The sequence below is a fragment of the Cajanus cajan genome, chromosome 3, assembly GCF_000230855.2.
Source record: "Cajanus cajan strain Asha chromosome 3, NIPB_CcT2T_4, whole genome shotgun sequence".
NCBI lineage: Eukaryota > Viridiplantae > Streptophyta > Magnoliopsida > Fabales > Fabaceae > Cajanus > Cajanus cajan.
Window position 1 is genome coordinate 30714536 of NC_138519.1, and position 12838 is coordinate 30727373.

The 12838-nt window shown below is 33.3% G+C and overlaps 1 long non-coding RNA gene across 3 annotated transcripts; it reads right to left on the bottom strand.

The window, feature by feature from the left end:
• Positions 1-124: 124 nt before the first annotated feature.
• LOC109788255 (uncharacterized) lies at positions 125-12283 on the bottom strand. 3 transcript variants are annotated; one of them, XR_014432394.1, is made up of 7 exons: positions 11889-12279; positions 11671-11783; positions 10382-10521; positions 10007-10075; positions 8744-8823; positions 4883-5209; positions 125-306 (listed from the first exon to the last, which is right to left on the bottom strand). It is a non-coding gene; the product is annotated as an uncharacterized LOC109788255 (long non-coding RNA). The 3 variants fall into 3 exon arrangements; XR_002238715.3 differs by lacking the exon at positions 125-306 and having other exon boundaries at positions 3221-5209; positions 10382-10524; positions 11889-12283; XR_002238714.3 differs by lacking the exon at positions 125-306 and having other exon boundaries at positions 3650-5209; positions 11889-12278.
• Positions 12284-12838: the final 555 nt, after the last annotated feature.

Consider the following 12838-nt stretch of genomic DNA (forward strand, 5'->3'; position numbering starts at 1 on the left):
TTACTACCCCAACACATATCTTGTAATAATATAAATAAAACTAATGAATAAATTTTTTAACGTTGGTAAAAAAAGTTCACATAAAATCTTCATAATTGTTCTTCAATATCCAAAATAATTGAAAATAAAACTTGGAAAATAAAACATAAGAGTTTACAAATTATTTTCAAAATAATAAATACAACTCCAAATTCATATAAAAATCCATGTCCTAGAAATCATCTGTTCCGATGTCACAATATCAGAGCATACCCATAATTCAACTGTTGGCATTCTAGATGCCACTCATAGCCGAATCTTCCTCACCTAAAACATCCACAAGTTTTATGGTGAGAAAAGAAAACATCTATAAGTAAACCACACAAGGAAAATCCATAACATAATTTCATCATAAGTCATTACTTAATGAAATATTCACAAGAATTTCTATATATCATAATTTTATCAATCATGCATCATCTTCACATCACAATTCACAATCACACCAATCCATCACAGATCTTGCAATTAACACTATGCCAAGGCCACGCCGTATCTGACATAAGTGATACATGTTAATTGCCTCACACATCCCACATATTCCAATTTAATCCAAGGAATTGATTAAGCTAGGTCTCACCCTCATCCACATATACCATAGTTAGCCTAGCTTGCACCACAATCCACCTCCTCCCTATATAAGTCTTTTTCTTCCCTTTGTAAACACTTTTGATGCATCTATTGAGAGAATTCCAAAATGTCCTCTGAGTTTTCTCTCTTCCAAAAGTCTCAAACCTCTTTGATTTCAATCCAATTCACTTATCCTCTTCATACAAGAGTGTGATGAGTTTTGAAGTGGCTAATCTTCCTCTAATGAGTGATACCTTTTGAGAGTGTTATTCACCTTCTAAGGTGAACCTTGGAGCTTCTACCTCCATTGGAAGCTTCAAAAAAGCTTAAGGAGAATCAAGGAGCCGAAGATTTAGGGAGAAACTTGAAAAGAAGCCAGCAACAATCCAGTTTCCTCTTAAGTTTTCCATCATTTGGTATCAGAGCTAGGTTTTTTTGGTAGCTTCTTCCTTAAGCTTTTTGTGGGTTGTTGTTTGGTCAAAATATGTTGTTTTGAGTCTAAATTTGTTTCCACTTGTTTTTTCCTTCATTGTCGTGAGTATTATGTGTCTTGAATTGTTCTTGTGCACAATGATAAATCTATAGAACAATTCACTATGTCTTGCTTGTTTTGATTCATACACTACTTCTTGTGAATCAATCTTTGTGTGTGCCTTTAGGATTCCTTGGTATGTGCTTTTAATGTTTTAGGTTTGCTTTTATCTTGTTTGGACTCCTTAATAATTTGGTCAAAAAGAAACTCCTAAAAGAAACTATAGTAGTAAGCATTTTTCACATTTCTTAATCTCCTAGTTTTATCTTAGAGTCATGTGTAGTTGCTTTACTTGTCATTACATCTCTTGTGTGCCTTTTTATTTTTGAATCTTAATAAATTGTGCCTTTTTTTTGTGGTTTTGTTGCTGGCTGAACATGTATTGATTCTTAGATGTGCTCATTATATGACTCATGTGCATGTTATTAGTCCTAACATATTCTAGAGCTAATTTTGTGAACCTCAATTGCTAATTGTTTCTTAGAAATTTTAGGCCAACAATCCTTTGTGTCTTGTGTGCTTATTTTGAAAAATAAAATAAAGTAAGAAGTGTAAGAAAAACGAAAATCAAAAGTGTACAAAAAGAAGAACAAATTAGTAGTAAAATTAGTGACTAGTGACATTGAATTTTGACTTGTACACTTACACTTCTTATTTCTTTCTTTTCTCTACCACTTGGAAATTTCTTATATCATTGTTTGGTCTCTGTTTTTAAGTGCTCATTTTCTGTATAAAAAAATAATAAAGATCCAATAAGGAAACAAAAGAAAAACAAAAGTTAGAAAAAGGAGGATGAGAAAACAAAACAAGTTTAGAGTACTTGGCATTCAAATTTTTGTGTGATTTTGCTTAAGGTTTGATCTCTGTCTAGTGGCTGGAAAAGAACCTTTAAACACTCAAAATATTAGAACAAATTTTGTTTTAATTTTTTAATCAACTCTAGAGTCATTTCTAAGAGTAATCTTTTGAGTGCTAGTGTTGAAATTGTCCTTTAATTGTTGCTTTGTGTCTTTCTTGGCTTTCTTTGAGTTTGTCACAATATATCCTATTTGAGTTTAGCCTCTTATAATTTTGCATTTTTAGTTTTGATTTTATTGGACTCCACATTCTCTTGATGGTTGTTAAATCTTGGTGAAATTAGTCTATTTTCAAGTCATTACACTTGGAAAGGAATGGATAATTGAGACACATTAGATTCATCTCAAAGAGGCCACAACTTGAGGGAGATTGAGGTAATAAAATCCTTGAGTGAAACACATTGGAAAGGCTCACTTGTTTGCTCATTTTTCATCCAAGATTTTTTTGTTGTTGTTTTAGGTGGCAGATTTAGAGACAGATTTCAGCAAACTGAAGCTGGACTAGATTTGAGACGAAATTAGCGACCAGTTTAGCGACGAAATTCGAGACCACTGTTCCAGCAAGGTAAAACAACACCTTAGAGACGGAATTTTGCAACGGATCTTCGAGGAACAATACCAAGGGCTCCAAATCAGTCACTAAATCAGTCACCAAAGCTGTCACTAAATTCGGTTACTAATTTTTTGTAAAAATTTTCAATTCCTTTGTATTGTATCTTAATTTTTCTTGTAAATCATTAACCCTATCCTTGGATTAATCTCTTGAATCTCTTTGCTAACTCAAACTCACATTTAGGAGTGGTTGTTTTGGGAAAGCCTTTGCTTAATCCCACCACTTCCTAAATAGTTTTAAATAAAGATTACTAAACATTTAGCACTTGTGGAAGTGTCCCCAAAAGGCTTCAAGTGTCATTTGGGTATCCACTAGGATTCGACTAGTTTACTTGCTTTCATAGAACGTGTAGTACTTGTAGAAGTGGTCTAAGAAACTCTTAGTGTCACTTGAACTTCCACCCAAGGGAATTCGACTAATGTATGCTTTAATTGCTTTCTTTCGTTAGTTTACTTTCCATTTGTGATTAGGAACATTTCCAAAGTTTGTTTAGAAGGCTTCCTTGCCTACTAGGGGTATCGTGCACACACACACACTATTACTTGACTTGACTTGTGTGAAAAATTGATTTGTGAGACAAGTATAAAGGGGTTTAGTAATTTCCACTTGAGAAGGCTTGGTTATTAAGTGGCTCCTTGTAGCTCACCTCCCTTGATAGTGCAACTTGTATACTTAGATCCCCAAGTACTTAGTCTTGCACCAAATGAGTGAAAACCATTGGGCCTTTAACTAGGTCAATGGTTAGGAGGCTAGAGGAGGCTTCTACAGAGGAGGTGTTTCTTAGACCTATGCTCAATATGAACATTGAGTATCATTCCTTTTTTTAGTCTCATAGTCTCTATTGTACATACCTTGTATAGTTTGAGTTCTTGAACCTTGTATATAGTAGATACTTGTATAGGTGTATTTTGCCTTTGTATTTGTAAGGTACTTTTTCCTTTTCTTATAGGTCATCCCTTTAGGATTTTAGGTTATGTTTTCTAGACAATTTTGCTCTATTTGACCTTGTATTAAGGGTCATTGGTTTTCATATTTTTAGTAGTAGAAGTGGGGTGACAAATAGTAAAGTGTGTAGGTGAAGCTAGCAATTAAGCCTATAGTGGGCCTAGGCTAATTTTTACATATTGGGTTTGTTTTGCTCCATTTAATCCAAGAAATTGATTTAGCTAGGTCTCACCCTCATTAGGTGAACCTAACTAAACCAATTCCAACATTTTTGGATTGGATTAAGTGAAGGAAAACAAGATGGACGCCTAGTTCTTCTAGCTTCTCTCACACACTTGGTTAGCTTGTGCTACAGGCTTCTAGCTTGGCTCGCTCCACAAGCTTTGAAGCTTAGCTTATTCCACAAGCTTCCAAGTTACTAGACTAGTTAGCCTAAGTGTAAGAAGGCTAACCATGGTTCTCCTTGAACCATAGTTAGCCTATAGCTTGCACCACAATCCACCTCCTCACTATATATATAAGTCTTTTTCTCTGAATCTTCGATCTAATCTTCAATAAAAATTTGGTCCATTTGCACTGTGCATGAGGCACCTAATTATAGGCATCATAACCAACTAGAATGGCTGTTTTGATTAGTGAAATGACTTGTTCTAAACTATTAATTTGGTCATAACAACTTTTGTCAAAATGACCCATTCTAGATTGGGAACAACCATTTTGACCTAGGGTTTCTAGGCCTTTTTGATGGTTTGGAACGGTCCGTTCCAGATTGGGAACGACCTGTTCCAGGCTCCTAATTTAACCTTTTTGAGCTTCTAGGCCTCTTGATGTTATTTTGGTTCGTTCTGATGTCACATTGGGCCCTTAAGGTCCTTCTATCTTCTTTTTATTAGTCCCTTGCCTTGTTTGGATGTCCAAACAAAATTAGGTGTCTACAATGACTTATTCTTCTTCACTGGAGGTTGAAGTACTATCACTACTATAAATGTCATTGCCCCTCAAAATCATAGTTTTCTTAATAGGGCATTGGGAGGCTATGTGTCTTCTCCCTAGACATTTAAAGCATTTTATACTACTTGTCTTAGAATCCATTGAAAATTTCTCCTTTGGTTTTTCTTTTTATTTTTCTAGTGACCTTTCTACTATATATTGAGAGGAATACCCCTCCTTCACGAAAGCATTTTACTCTTCAATATATAAATATCAGTGATGTTATAGACTTCCTACAAAACAACTTCAGATTTAAGAGTTAATAATAATAACATTAAAAATAATCATCATTTTGTCAAATTATGTAAATATAGTGGAAATACCAAAATATCCTACCAAATCATGTTTTTAGTGTAGTTTGTGGGACTTCTTTCCAAGAAGGAGCTAAAATACTAATCCTCTCGAGCAAGGGTTCCCAAATAACTTGCAAATTGAACTTTGTTTGGCCTTGAAACTATCCCAGTAGTGGGATCCATATCAAGTGATATTTTAGGCCCATTCATGCGCTTACGAGCTAAACTTTTCATTCTTGTCGGCTTTCTCTTTTTCCTAGATGTAGCCTATGAAGTAGAGAGTGTAGGAGCAGGGGAGCCTTAAGAAGTAGGAGAGCCTTGAGGAGCAGGGGAGCTTTGAGGAGTAGAGCTCGGTTGAGTATCCATGTGTCTGTTTTGACAAAAAATAACCAAGGTCAATTGGAAAAAAGTAATAAAATGAATTAAAAACATGAAAAAATGAATGAATAGAATATAAATTATACATCAAGATAAACATAACTTAATGCAGTAATTAGATAGTAATGTTTTCCCATATGCCTTCATCCTGGTCATTACGAGTGACATGAACACCGTCTTGCTCAATTTCTTCATTGTTAGTAGGCATACGTGTTGAGAAAGAAAGACTCTCCCAAAACTCAATTGTTGAATCATCAACATTTTTTATACTTCTACCTTGCAGAACCATGGACCACCTGTTATCAATAGGATCTTTGACATAAAATACCTATGTTGCTTGGTTTGCCATGATGAAAGGTTCATCCTTATGACCCACCTTGCTAAGGTCTACCATTGTAAATCCCATTTCATCAGTTCGCACACCAATGTTAATATCAACTCATTTGCACTTAAAAATAGGAACTTTAAATGCACCATAACTAATCTCCCAAATGTCTTCAATGACTCCATAGTAACTTGTGGATGCTACAACAGGATTTTTATCATTTCTACTAGAAAAATGCCTGGATTGAGCCTGAGGAGTAACCCCACTATTCTGCATGGTACTATTGTCATCTTATGACTTTGTGTAAAAGGAAAAATTATTGATATCATATCTAGTATAAGTAAAAACATTATATTTAGGTTCATTTGCAAGACATTTTAATGTGTCACAAACACTATCATCACTAAAGACTTTTTCTTTGAACCATTTTAAGAATGTCTTGTTAATGATTTTTCGTTCATTCTAGGGTTATTTTTCTTCAAAAGGGTTTGATGCTCAGATATGTAAGGGAGGACCTCCTTAGTGTTGTTCAATATATATATGTGTGTGTGTGATTGAAGTAAATCCTTTCGAAGAATCAATTTAACATTTTGGCCTTTTGTACCCTTGGCTTCATATCTATCCTCATGAAGAGACTTAGGAATCCCTACAGGTTTTGCTTTGGACATGTAATGTAAACAAAATTCAATAGCTTCTTCTACAATGTACATTTCAACAATAAATGCTTCTAGACAGTATGGATTCTTGCTATACCCTTTTAAAATCTTCATGTAACGCTCAACTGGGTACATCCATCGTAAATAAATAGGGCCACGTAGTCTGATCTCCCTAACTAGATGAACAATCAAGTGAATCATGATGTCAAAAAAATCCAGAGGAAAATAGATCTCCAATTGGCATAGGATAATAACAGACTTATTTTCCAACTCATCCAACTTCTTAGGGTCAATGACTTTAGCACATATAACATTCAAAAAGAAGCACAAATGAGTTAACACACTTGTGACATTATTAGGCAAAATGCCACGTATAGCCACAGGTAAGAGTTGTTGCATCAAGACGTGACAATTATGAGACTTTAAGCCAACCAATTTAAGATCATTCCATGTTACAAGGCTCTTAACATTGAAAAGTATCCCGTGGAACTTTCACACTTCGTAGACATTGACAAAAACTTGTTTTCTCTTTTCTTGACAAAGAATGACATGCTGGAGGCAAATATGTACGCTTACCTTCTAACCTTGGATGTAATTGTGAACGTATACCTATATCTAACAAATCTTGACGAGCATTAAATCTGTCTTTTGTCTTGCCTTTAATGTTTAAAAGTGTGCCTATTACACTATCACATACATTTTTTTGCACATTCATAACATCTATGCAGTGTCTAACATCTAGATGGCACCAATATGGAAGATAAAAAAATATTGACCTCTTTTTCCACAAGTTTTTCTCAGTTGACTTCTTTTGGATCTTTCCAAAGATAATATTTATGTCCTTGACTTGATCATAAACTTGCTCACCAGTTAAGGGTATCGATGCAATTTCATGTTCTTGACATCCATTAAAAGCTTTTTTCAATCTCTGATATGGGTGATTAGGTATGAGAAATTTTTGATGCCTAGTGTAAACAGTTTTCTTTCCATGCTTTAGTTGTAGGTAGCTTGTCTGTTGTTGACAGATAGGGCATGCGTGATGTCCTTTAACACTATACCCACTCAAGTTCCCATATGCTGGAAAATAATTAATAGTACAAAATATCATTGCATGCAACTTGAAACTCTGTTGACGATACCTATCAAACACATCAAGCCCTTCTTCCTAGAAAATTCTCAAGTCCTCAATCAAGGGACTTAGGTAAACATCTATGTCATTTCATAGTTGTCTTGGGCCTGCAATCATCATACACAATATCACATATTTTATCTTCATGCACAACCAAAGAGGCAAATTGTAAATTGAAAGGAGAAAAGGCCATGAGTTGTGGTTAGTGTTTAAGTTACCAAAAGGATTCATTCCATCTGAAGCAAGTCTGAGCCTAAGGTTTCTTGCCTCACTACCAAAATCTGGAAACAAACCATCAATTTTTTTCCATTGCGGAGAATCAGCTGGATGGCGAAGCATGCCATCACAATTTCTATTTTCCACATTCCATGTAAGGTTCATTGTGTCATTTGCATTAGCAAACAATTGCTTAAACCTTGGAATGACTGGAAGATACCATAACACCTTCGCTAGGGCCCCCTTCTCAACTACATCTTCATCACTACTACCACCACCATCATTCACTTTGTACCATGATAGCCCACAAGAAGGACATTTGTGCAATGTTTCAAACTCTTTTCTATACAATATGCAATCATTAGGGCATGCATGTATTTTCTTATACTGTAGACCCATAGGACACAAAACCTTTTTCTCCTCATAATGACAATTTGGCAACGTGTTGTCTTTTGGAAGCATTAACTTCAACAACTCATGCAACTCTGTGAAAGTTTTATCACTCCACCCATTTTTTTCCTTCAAAATTTATCAATCTTAAGACCGTTGATAATCGTGTGAAGGTTGTACAATCACGAAACAAGGGTGTCTTTGAGTCACTTTTTAAATTATCATACACATGTGAATGTTCTTGTTGGAAAGACTCTTGTCCCACATCACGAATCATGTCCTCTATTTGATCTTCCATTTCTACATCACCTTACTCAGTATGAGACACTGTTCGAGTTTCTTTATCTTCACCATGCCATATCCATGTTGTATAGCTCATTAAAAACCCATCACAAATAAGATGGTCCCGTATTTCATCAATTGCATGTCGTCTCCCAATTAAACAATTAACACAAGGACGATACAATTTTCTATTTAAATCTGCTCGATTTCATTGAGCAAATTCCAAAAATTGTTCAACCCCATTTTGATACTCATGAGTGAATCTTCTTGCATTCATCCAACTATGGTCCATTTTTCTTCTTCTGTGGGACAAATTTATTTACAAAATTGAGTTTTTACGGTGCCTTTATGTAGTACAATAGAAAATCATATACTAAATCAATGTTATTTGAAGCTATTATTTTATTTATCTAAGTAGGCAGAAGATCCAAATATAATTCATCTCATTTCATCCGCTAGATAAATAAATTCATCAAATTAGACATGTAACATTTAAAAAAAAAAAACAAATTAAGGAGTCTAAGGTACCTTAATCAGAATAGACGACAAACTAGATATGTGTTGACTAATAGATGTCAAGAAGAGAAGTATCACCCTCTGCACGCTTCCTGTCAAATCAAGTTTAAGATTTGTAATGATTTAAACACAAAACACGCCAATAATGAAATTATTGAAATATTATGAAAACAGAATAACACAATTAGACGGTTTAAGGATTTTCTATGTATTAGACTGTTGAGATTTCCTATGTGTTGACCATTTATATGTTATATTTAGTAAGATTTTGTTGACTCATTAGGTAACTTATATAAGGCTGGCTACTTGTAGGTTGGCTGGAAGAAGTTGCCTGCAAGTCTTTGTGATTGGATAATTAACAAAAATTTGGTTACAAACATACGATGAAAGTGATAAACATTTCTAGACTAACTTTATGTAGTAGGTTTGGAGTATAACTTAATAGAGGACTTTAAACTCATTTGCTCAAAAGTTACAAAAAAAAAAATAGAAGAAAAAATGAATATATATGTTTGGAACATGCATGTTACAGGAATGAACTAAAAATAAAAAATAAACAATGATGAAGGATGATAATGTGCATGATGTAAAATTAAATTAATATATAGCAATAATTTATAACCTATTTATCTTTTCTTTAATATTAAATCACTCACATTCTTTGCACATACTCACACATTTATCACACATAGTCACGCATCCTGCTCACATCTTTAATAAATAATTGATTTTCTCTTTTCTTAACAAACTGCAACAGAGATGAACATGTAAAAGGGATGACCTCTACATTCCCATAAAAAGTTTATCTATTATTTTGTAAATATAGATTATAGTTTAGTATAAAATATTTTAAAAATATATATTTAATTAAAAAATTATGAATTTTTTTTAATAAACATGTAATAAACAATATTATGAAATTACATTATATTATTTGAAATTAAATATTTAAATAATTATAAAGGAAGAAAAAAAATTTAAGTCCTTTTTTATGTTTCTAGATTTCATCCCTAAATTAAATATACTAAAAATTTAGTGGAATATAAACTATTTTTATTTTATTCTAACAAACTTCTTTTCTACAAACAGTTAAACATATTTATAATATATGAGTCAATAATACAATTCAATACAATTTCACATTTCTCTTGCTATCTTTTCTTTTTATTAATCATAAAACCTGTTTCCTCTTATTTTTCTTGAGACTCCTAATTATTTATCTCTTTTTTTATAAAAAACAAATAATAGCAGGGGATTTAAATGAACGAAGCTTACCTTTCAAAGTTTTAGTAACTATGATTGTAGATATTCTGATCTGCACTAAGATTCTTCAACTTGTATGAGCTGTAAATCAATTACACCCTCATATTAGAAGCAGAGTAAACTTTCAAGGTTCTAGGAAGATAGTAATCATATTCATTTTGTGAATTACACTTAGAGAATATGGGACTACTAATTGAAATCATATTCATTTTGTGAATTATCAAGCCTACTAGTTCAAAGGCAAAGGGATGTTTATTTCCATTCATGAAAGCAGCAATGAATTCTTGAAAATAAGCACAATTGGTTCAAAAGTTAAAATAGTTGTCTATAGGCTTCAAAAGTTGATTAGTACATTAAAAAATTGCAAGGTAAAGGTTCTAAATTTACCTTTTCAAGAGTAGAATGAATTTGTTGTAAAGGAGTTGCAAGCTAGTTCTGATTTCCAAACAGGTTGGTTGTACCACTTGATTTTTTCTTATCTTTTTTTCAGGAAAAGGTGGAAAGTAAGGATATAACTTTCAATTATCCTGCTAAGATGAAGAGCAAAAATATTGTCTCTTAATCATCAGTCAATACATGATCTGAACCTAAATAGATTCATGAAAGTGAACACTTTGTAATACAAATACAAACATAAAAGCTAAATCGATTACAAACAACCAAGTTTTTTAATTATTAACTATAGTCAATATCATGGACGTTGTGAATGATCTTTTAAATGATGCTTGCAACTTATTTACCTAACTGATATTTTTAGGACCAGCATCAAGTTGAATACATGTGTAGTTATGGAAAATAAATGATTTAATGGTTTCAATTTTTGGCATATCACCTTCAATTTGAAAGAACATGAGTATATCTTATCTTAAAAGTGCATAGAAGAATATATACATGTCCAATCATGAACCAGAACCACATACTTTGTATTGTATTTGTATTTCACTCAAGTGATGCAAAATTATAAGTCCTTGACATAATTGTGTGATTTCATAATGATACAGTACTAATCAAATTATTTTATTGAACCAACTCAACTATTTAATCTAATCTAACCAACATGAACTATCTTGGAGGATTAATTGTATTGTATTTAAGGTACTTATTGTATTATACTCCAATAAGTATATGAGGGGAGAAAAAATGTAACAAACAAAGATGAATTTAAGAGTTGTGTTCCTAACATCTCTTATGAAAGAACCTTCCCATATATCTAGAGAATTGAAAATGGGGAAGACTCTTCTCTTATCACTGGTCACCCTATAAAAGAAATGTTATGTAGGTAACCTTTGTTACCTCTAGTATTTGTTCATTCAATTCATTCCATTGTTATAAGTTTTTGCTTGTATTAATTTATGTCAAAAACTAGTCTTAATCATGTATATCACAGTATGTGCAGTTTAGGGACATCAACTGGAAAGCCCAAAATGATGCCATGAATTGCTGAAGATCTAGAATGTCATACCTTTGTGTACAATCTAATCATGTCAATCATAAAACCCATCAGAGATTGACAAAAGTAAATTCTCTATGCTTTGTGCTTTAGTATTGTAGAATACTTAGCATATTTCAAGACTTCTACGCTTCTCACATAACATATAATCACCAAACCACCATAAATTTGTGCACAATACCCTAAAGAAAATTACATGAATTCTTTGTTTCAGGCAATTACTCACTCTAGCCAAAACTTGTTTGACGTTATTTAACGTCCTCCGTGCTTTGCAATGTGTCTTGATTGAAGTGCAGAATTGGGGGATTTGTCACACTCAACTCACGATACACATTAAACCTAAACCCATAATCACCATTCACCATCAATCAAGAAGTAATAGATCAATAGAGAAACAAACCCTAATTTGAAAAAAATGTAATGCATGATGGACCAAACAAATACCTTCTGCAATGAACTTGGACAATAACACCAACACCCAACAACACCGTTCGTCGAAGAAAGCTGAGATGGGAAGGATTATTGTCAGTCGAGAAGGGAAGAGCTTCTATTAGACAAGAATGGAAAAACTCGCGAGAGTTTGGAGAAAAGGCGCAATCGATCTGTACACGTATAGGGATTTGCTTCTTGCGAGCGCGATGAATGTTGGCAAAATTTAGCATTCACTTCTACATCGGTGAACAACAAACCCGATGTAGAACAACTTTGTGGTTTCATTTTTACACCAGTCAATAGCAAACCGATGTAGAATTGTCCATATTTACATCGTTTCTCGACAAAACTGATGTAAATATGTTTATATCTTCTATTTATTTACAAAATTGCCACTGCATTTTTTATTTACATCATTTCTATTGGAACCAATATAGATATATCGATGTTGAACAGTGTTTTTCTAGTTCATATTGGTTACCATTGATTTGTCATCCACCATCTCGCTTTTTAGTTTCCTATAAAGAAGTTGAAGTAGTCAAGTTATGGATGTTTTGGCCTCTGCTGTAGTGCATGTCATTTGGATCATCTGGTTAGAGAGAAATTATTTGCGCTTCAACAATAGATCCCTTTGGTTCCAATACTCAATTTTAGTGGTTGTCGTAGTCGTTTCTTTGACGGGTAAATTGTCAACTGGTTTGATTTCTCATTCCATGGAGGAATTCAATATCTTGAAATGCCTCATGATCCCTATTCATTCGTTGAAGCCCATTTTGATCAAACAAGTTAATCGGTACCCTCCAACTCATGACTTTATAAAGTTTAACACAAATGGTGGTGCTTAAGGCTTCCTTAATCATGGTGCCTTTGGTAGCTTTTATAGAGATAGTAGTAAAGTTTTTTTTTGGTGGACTATTGCATCCTACGTTACTATTAAGATCACTTTGCATACTTAACTTATT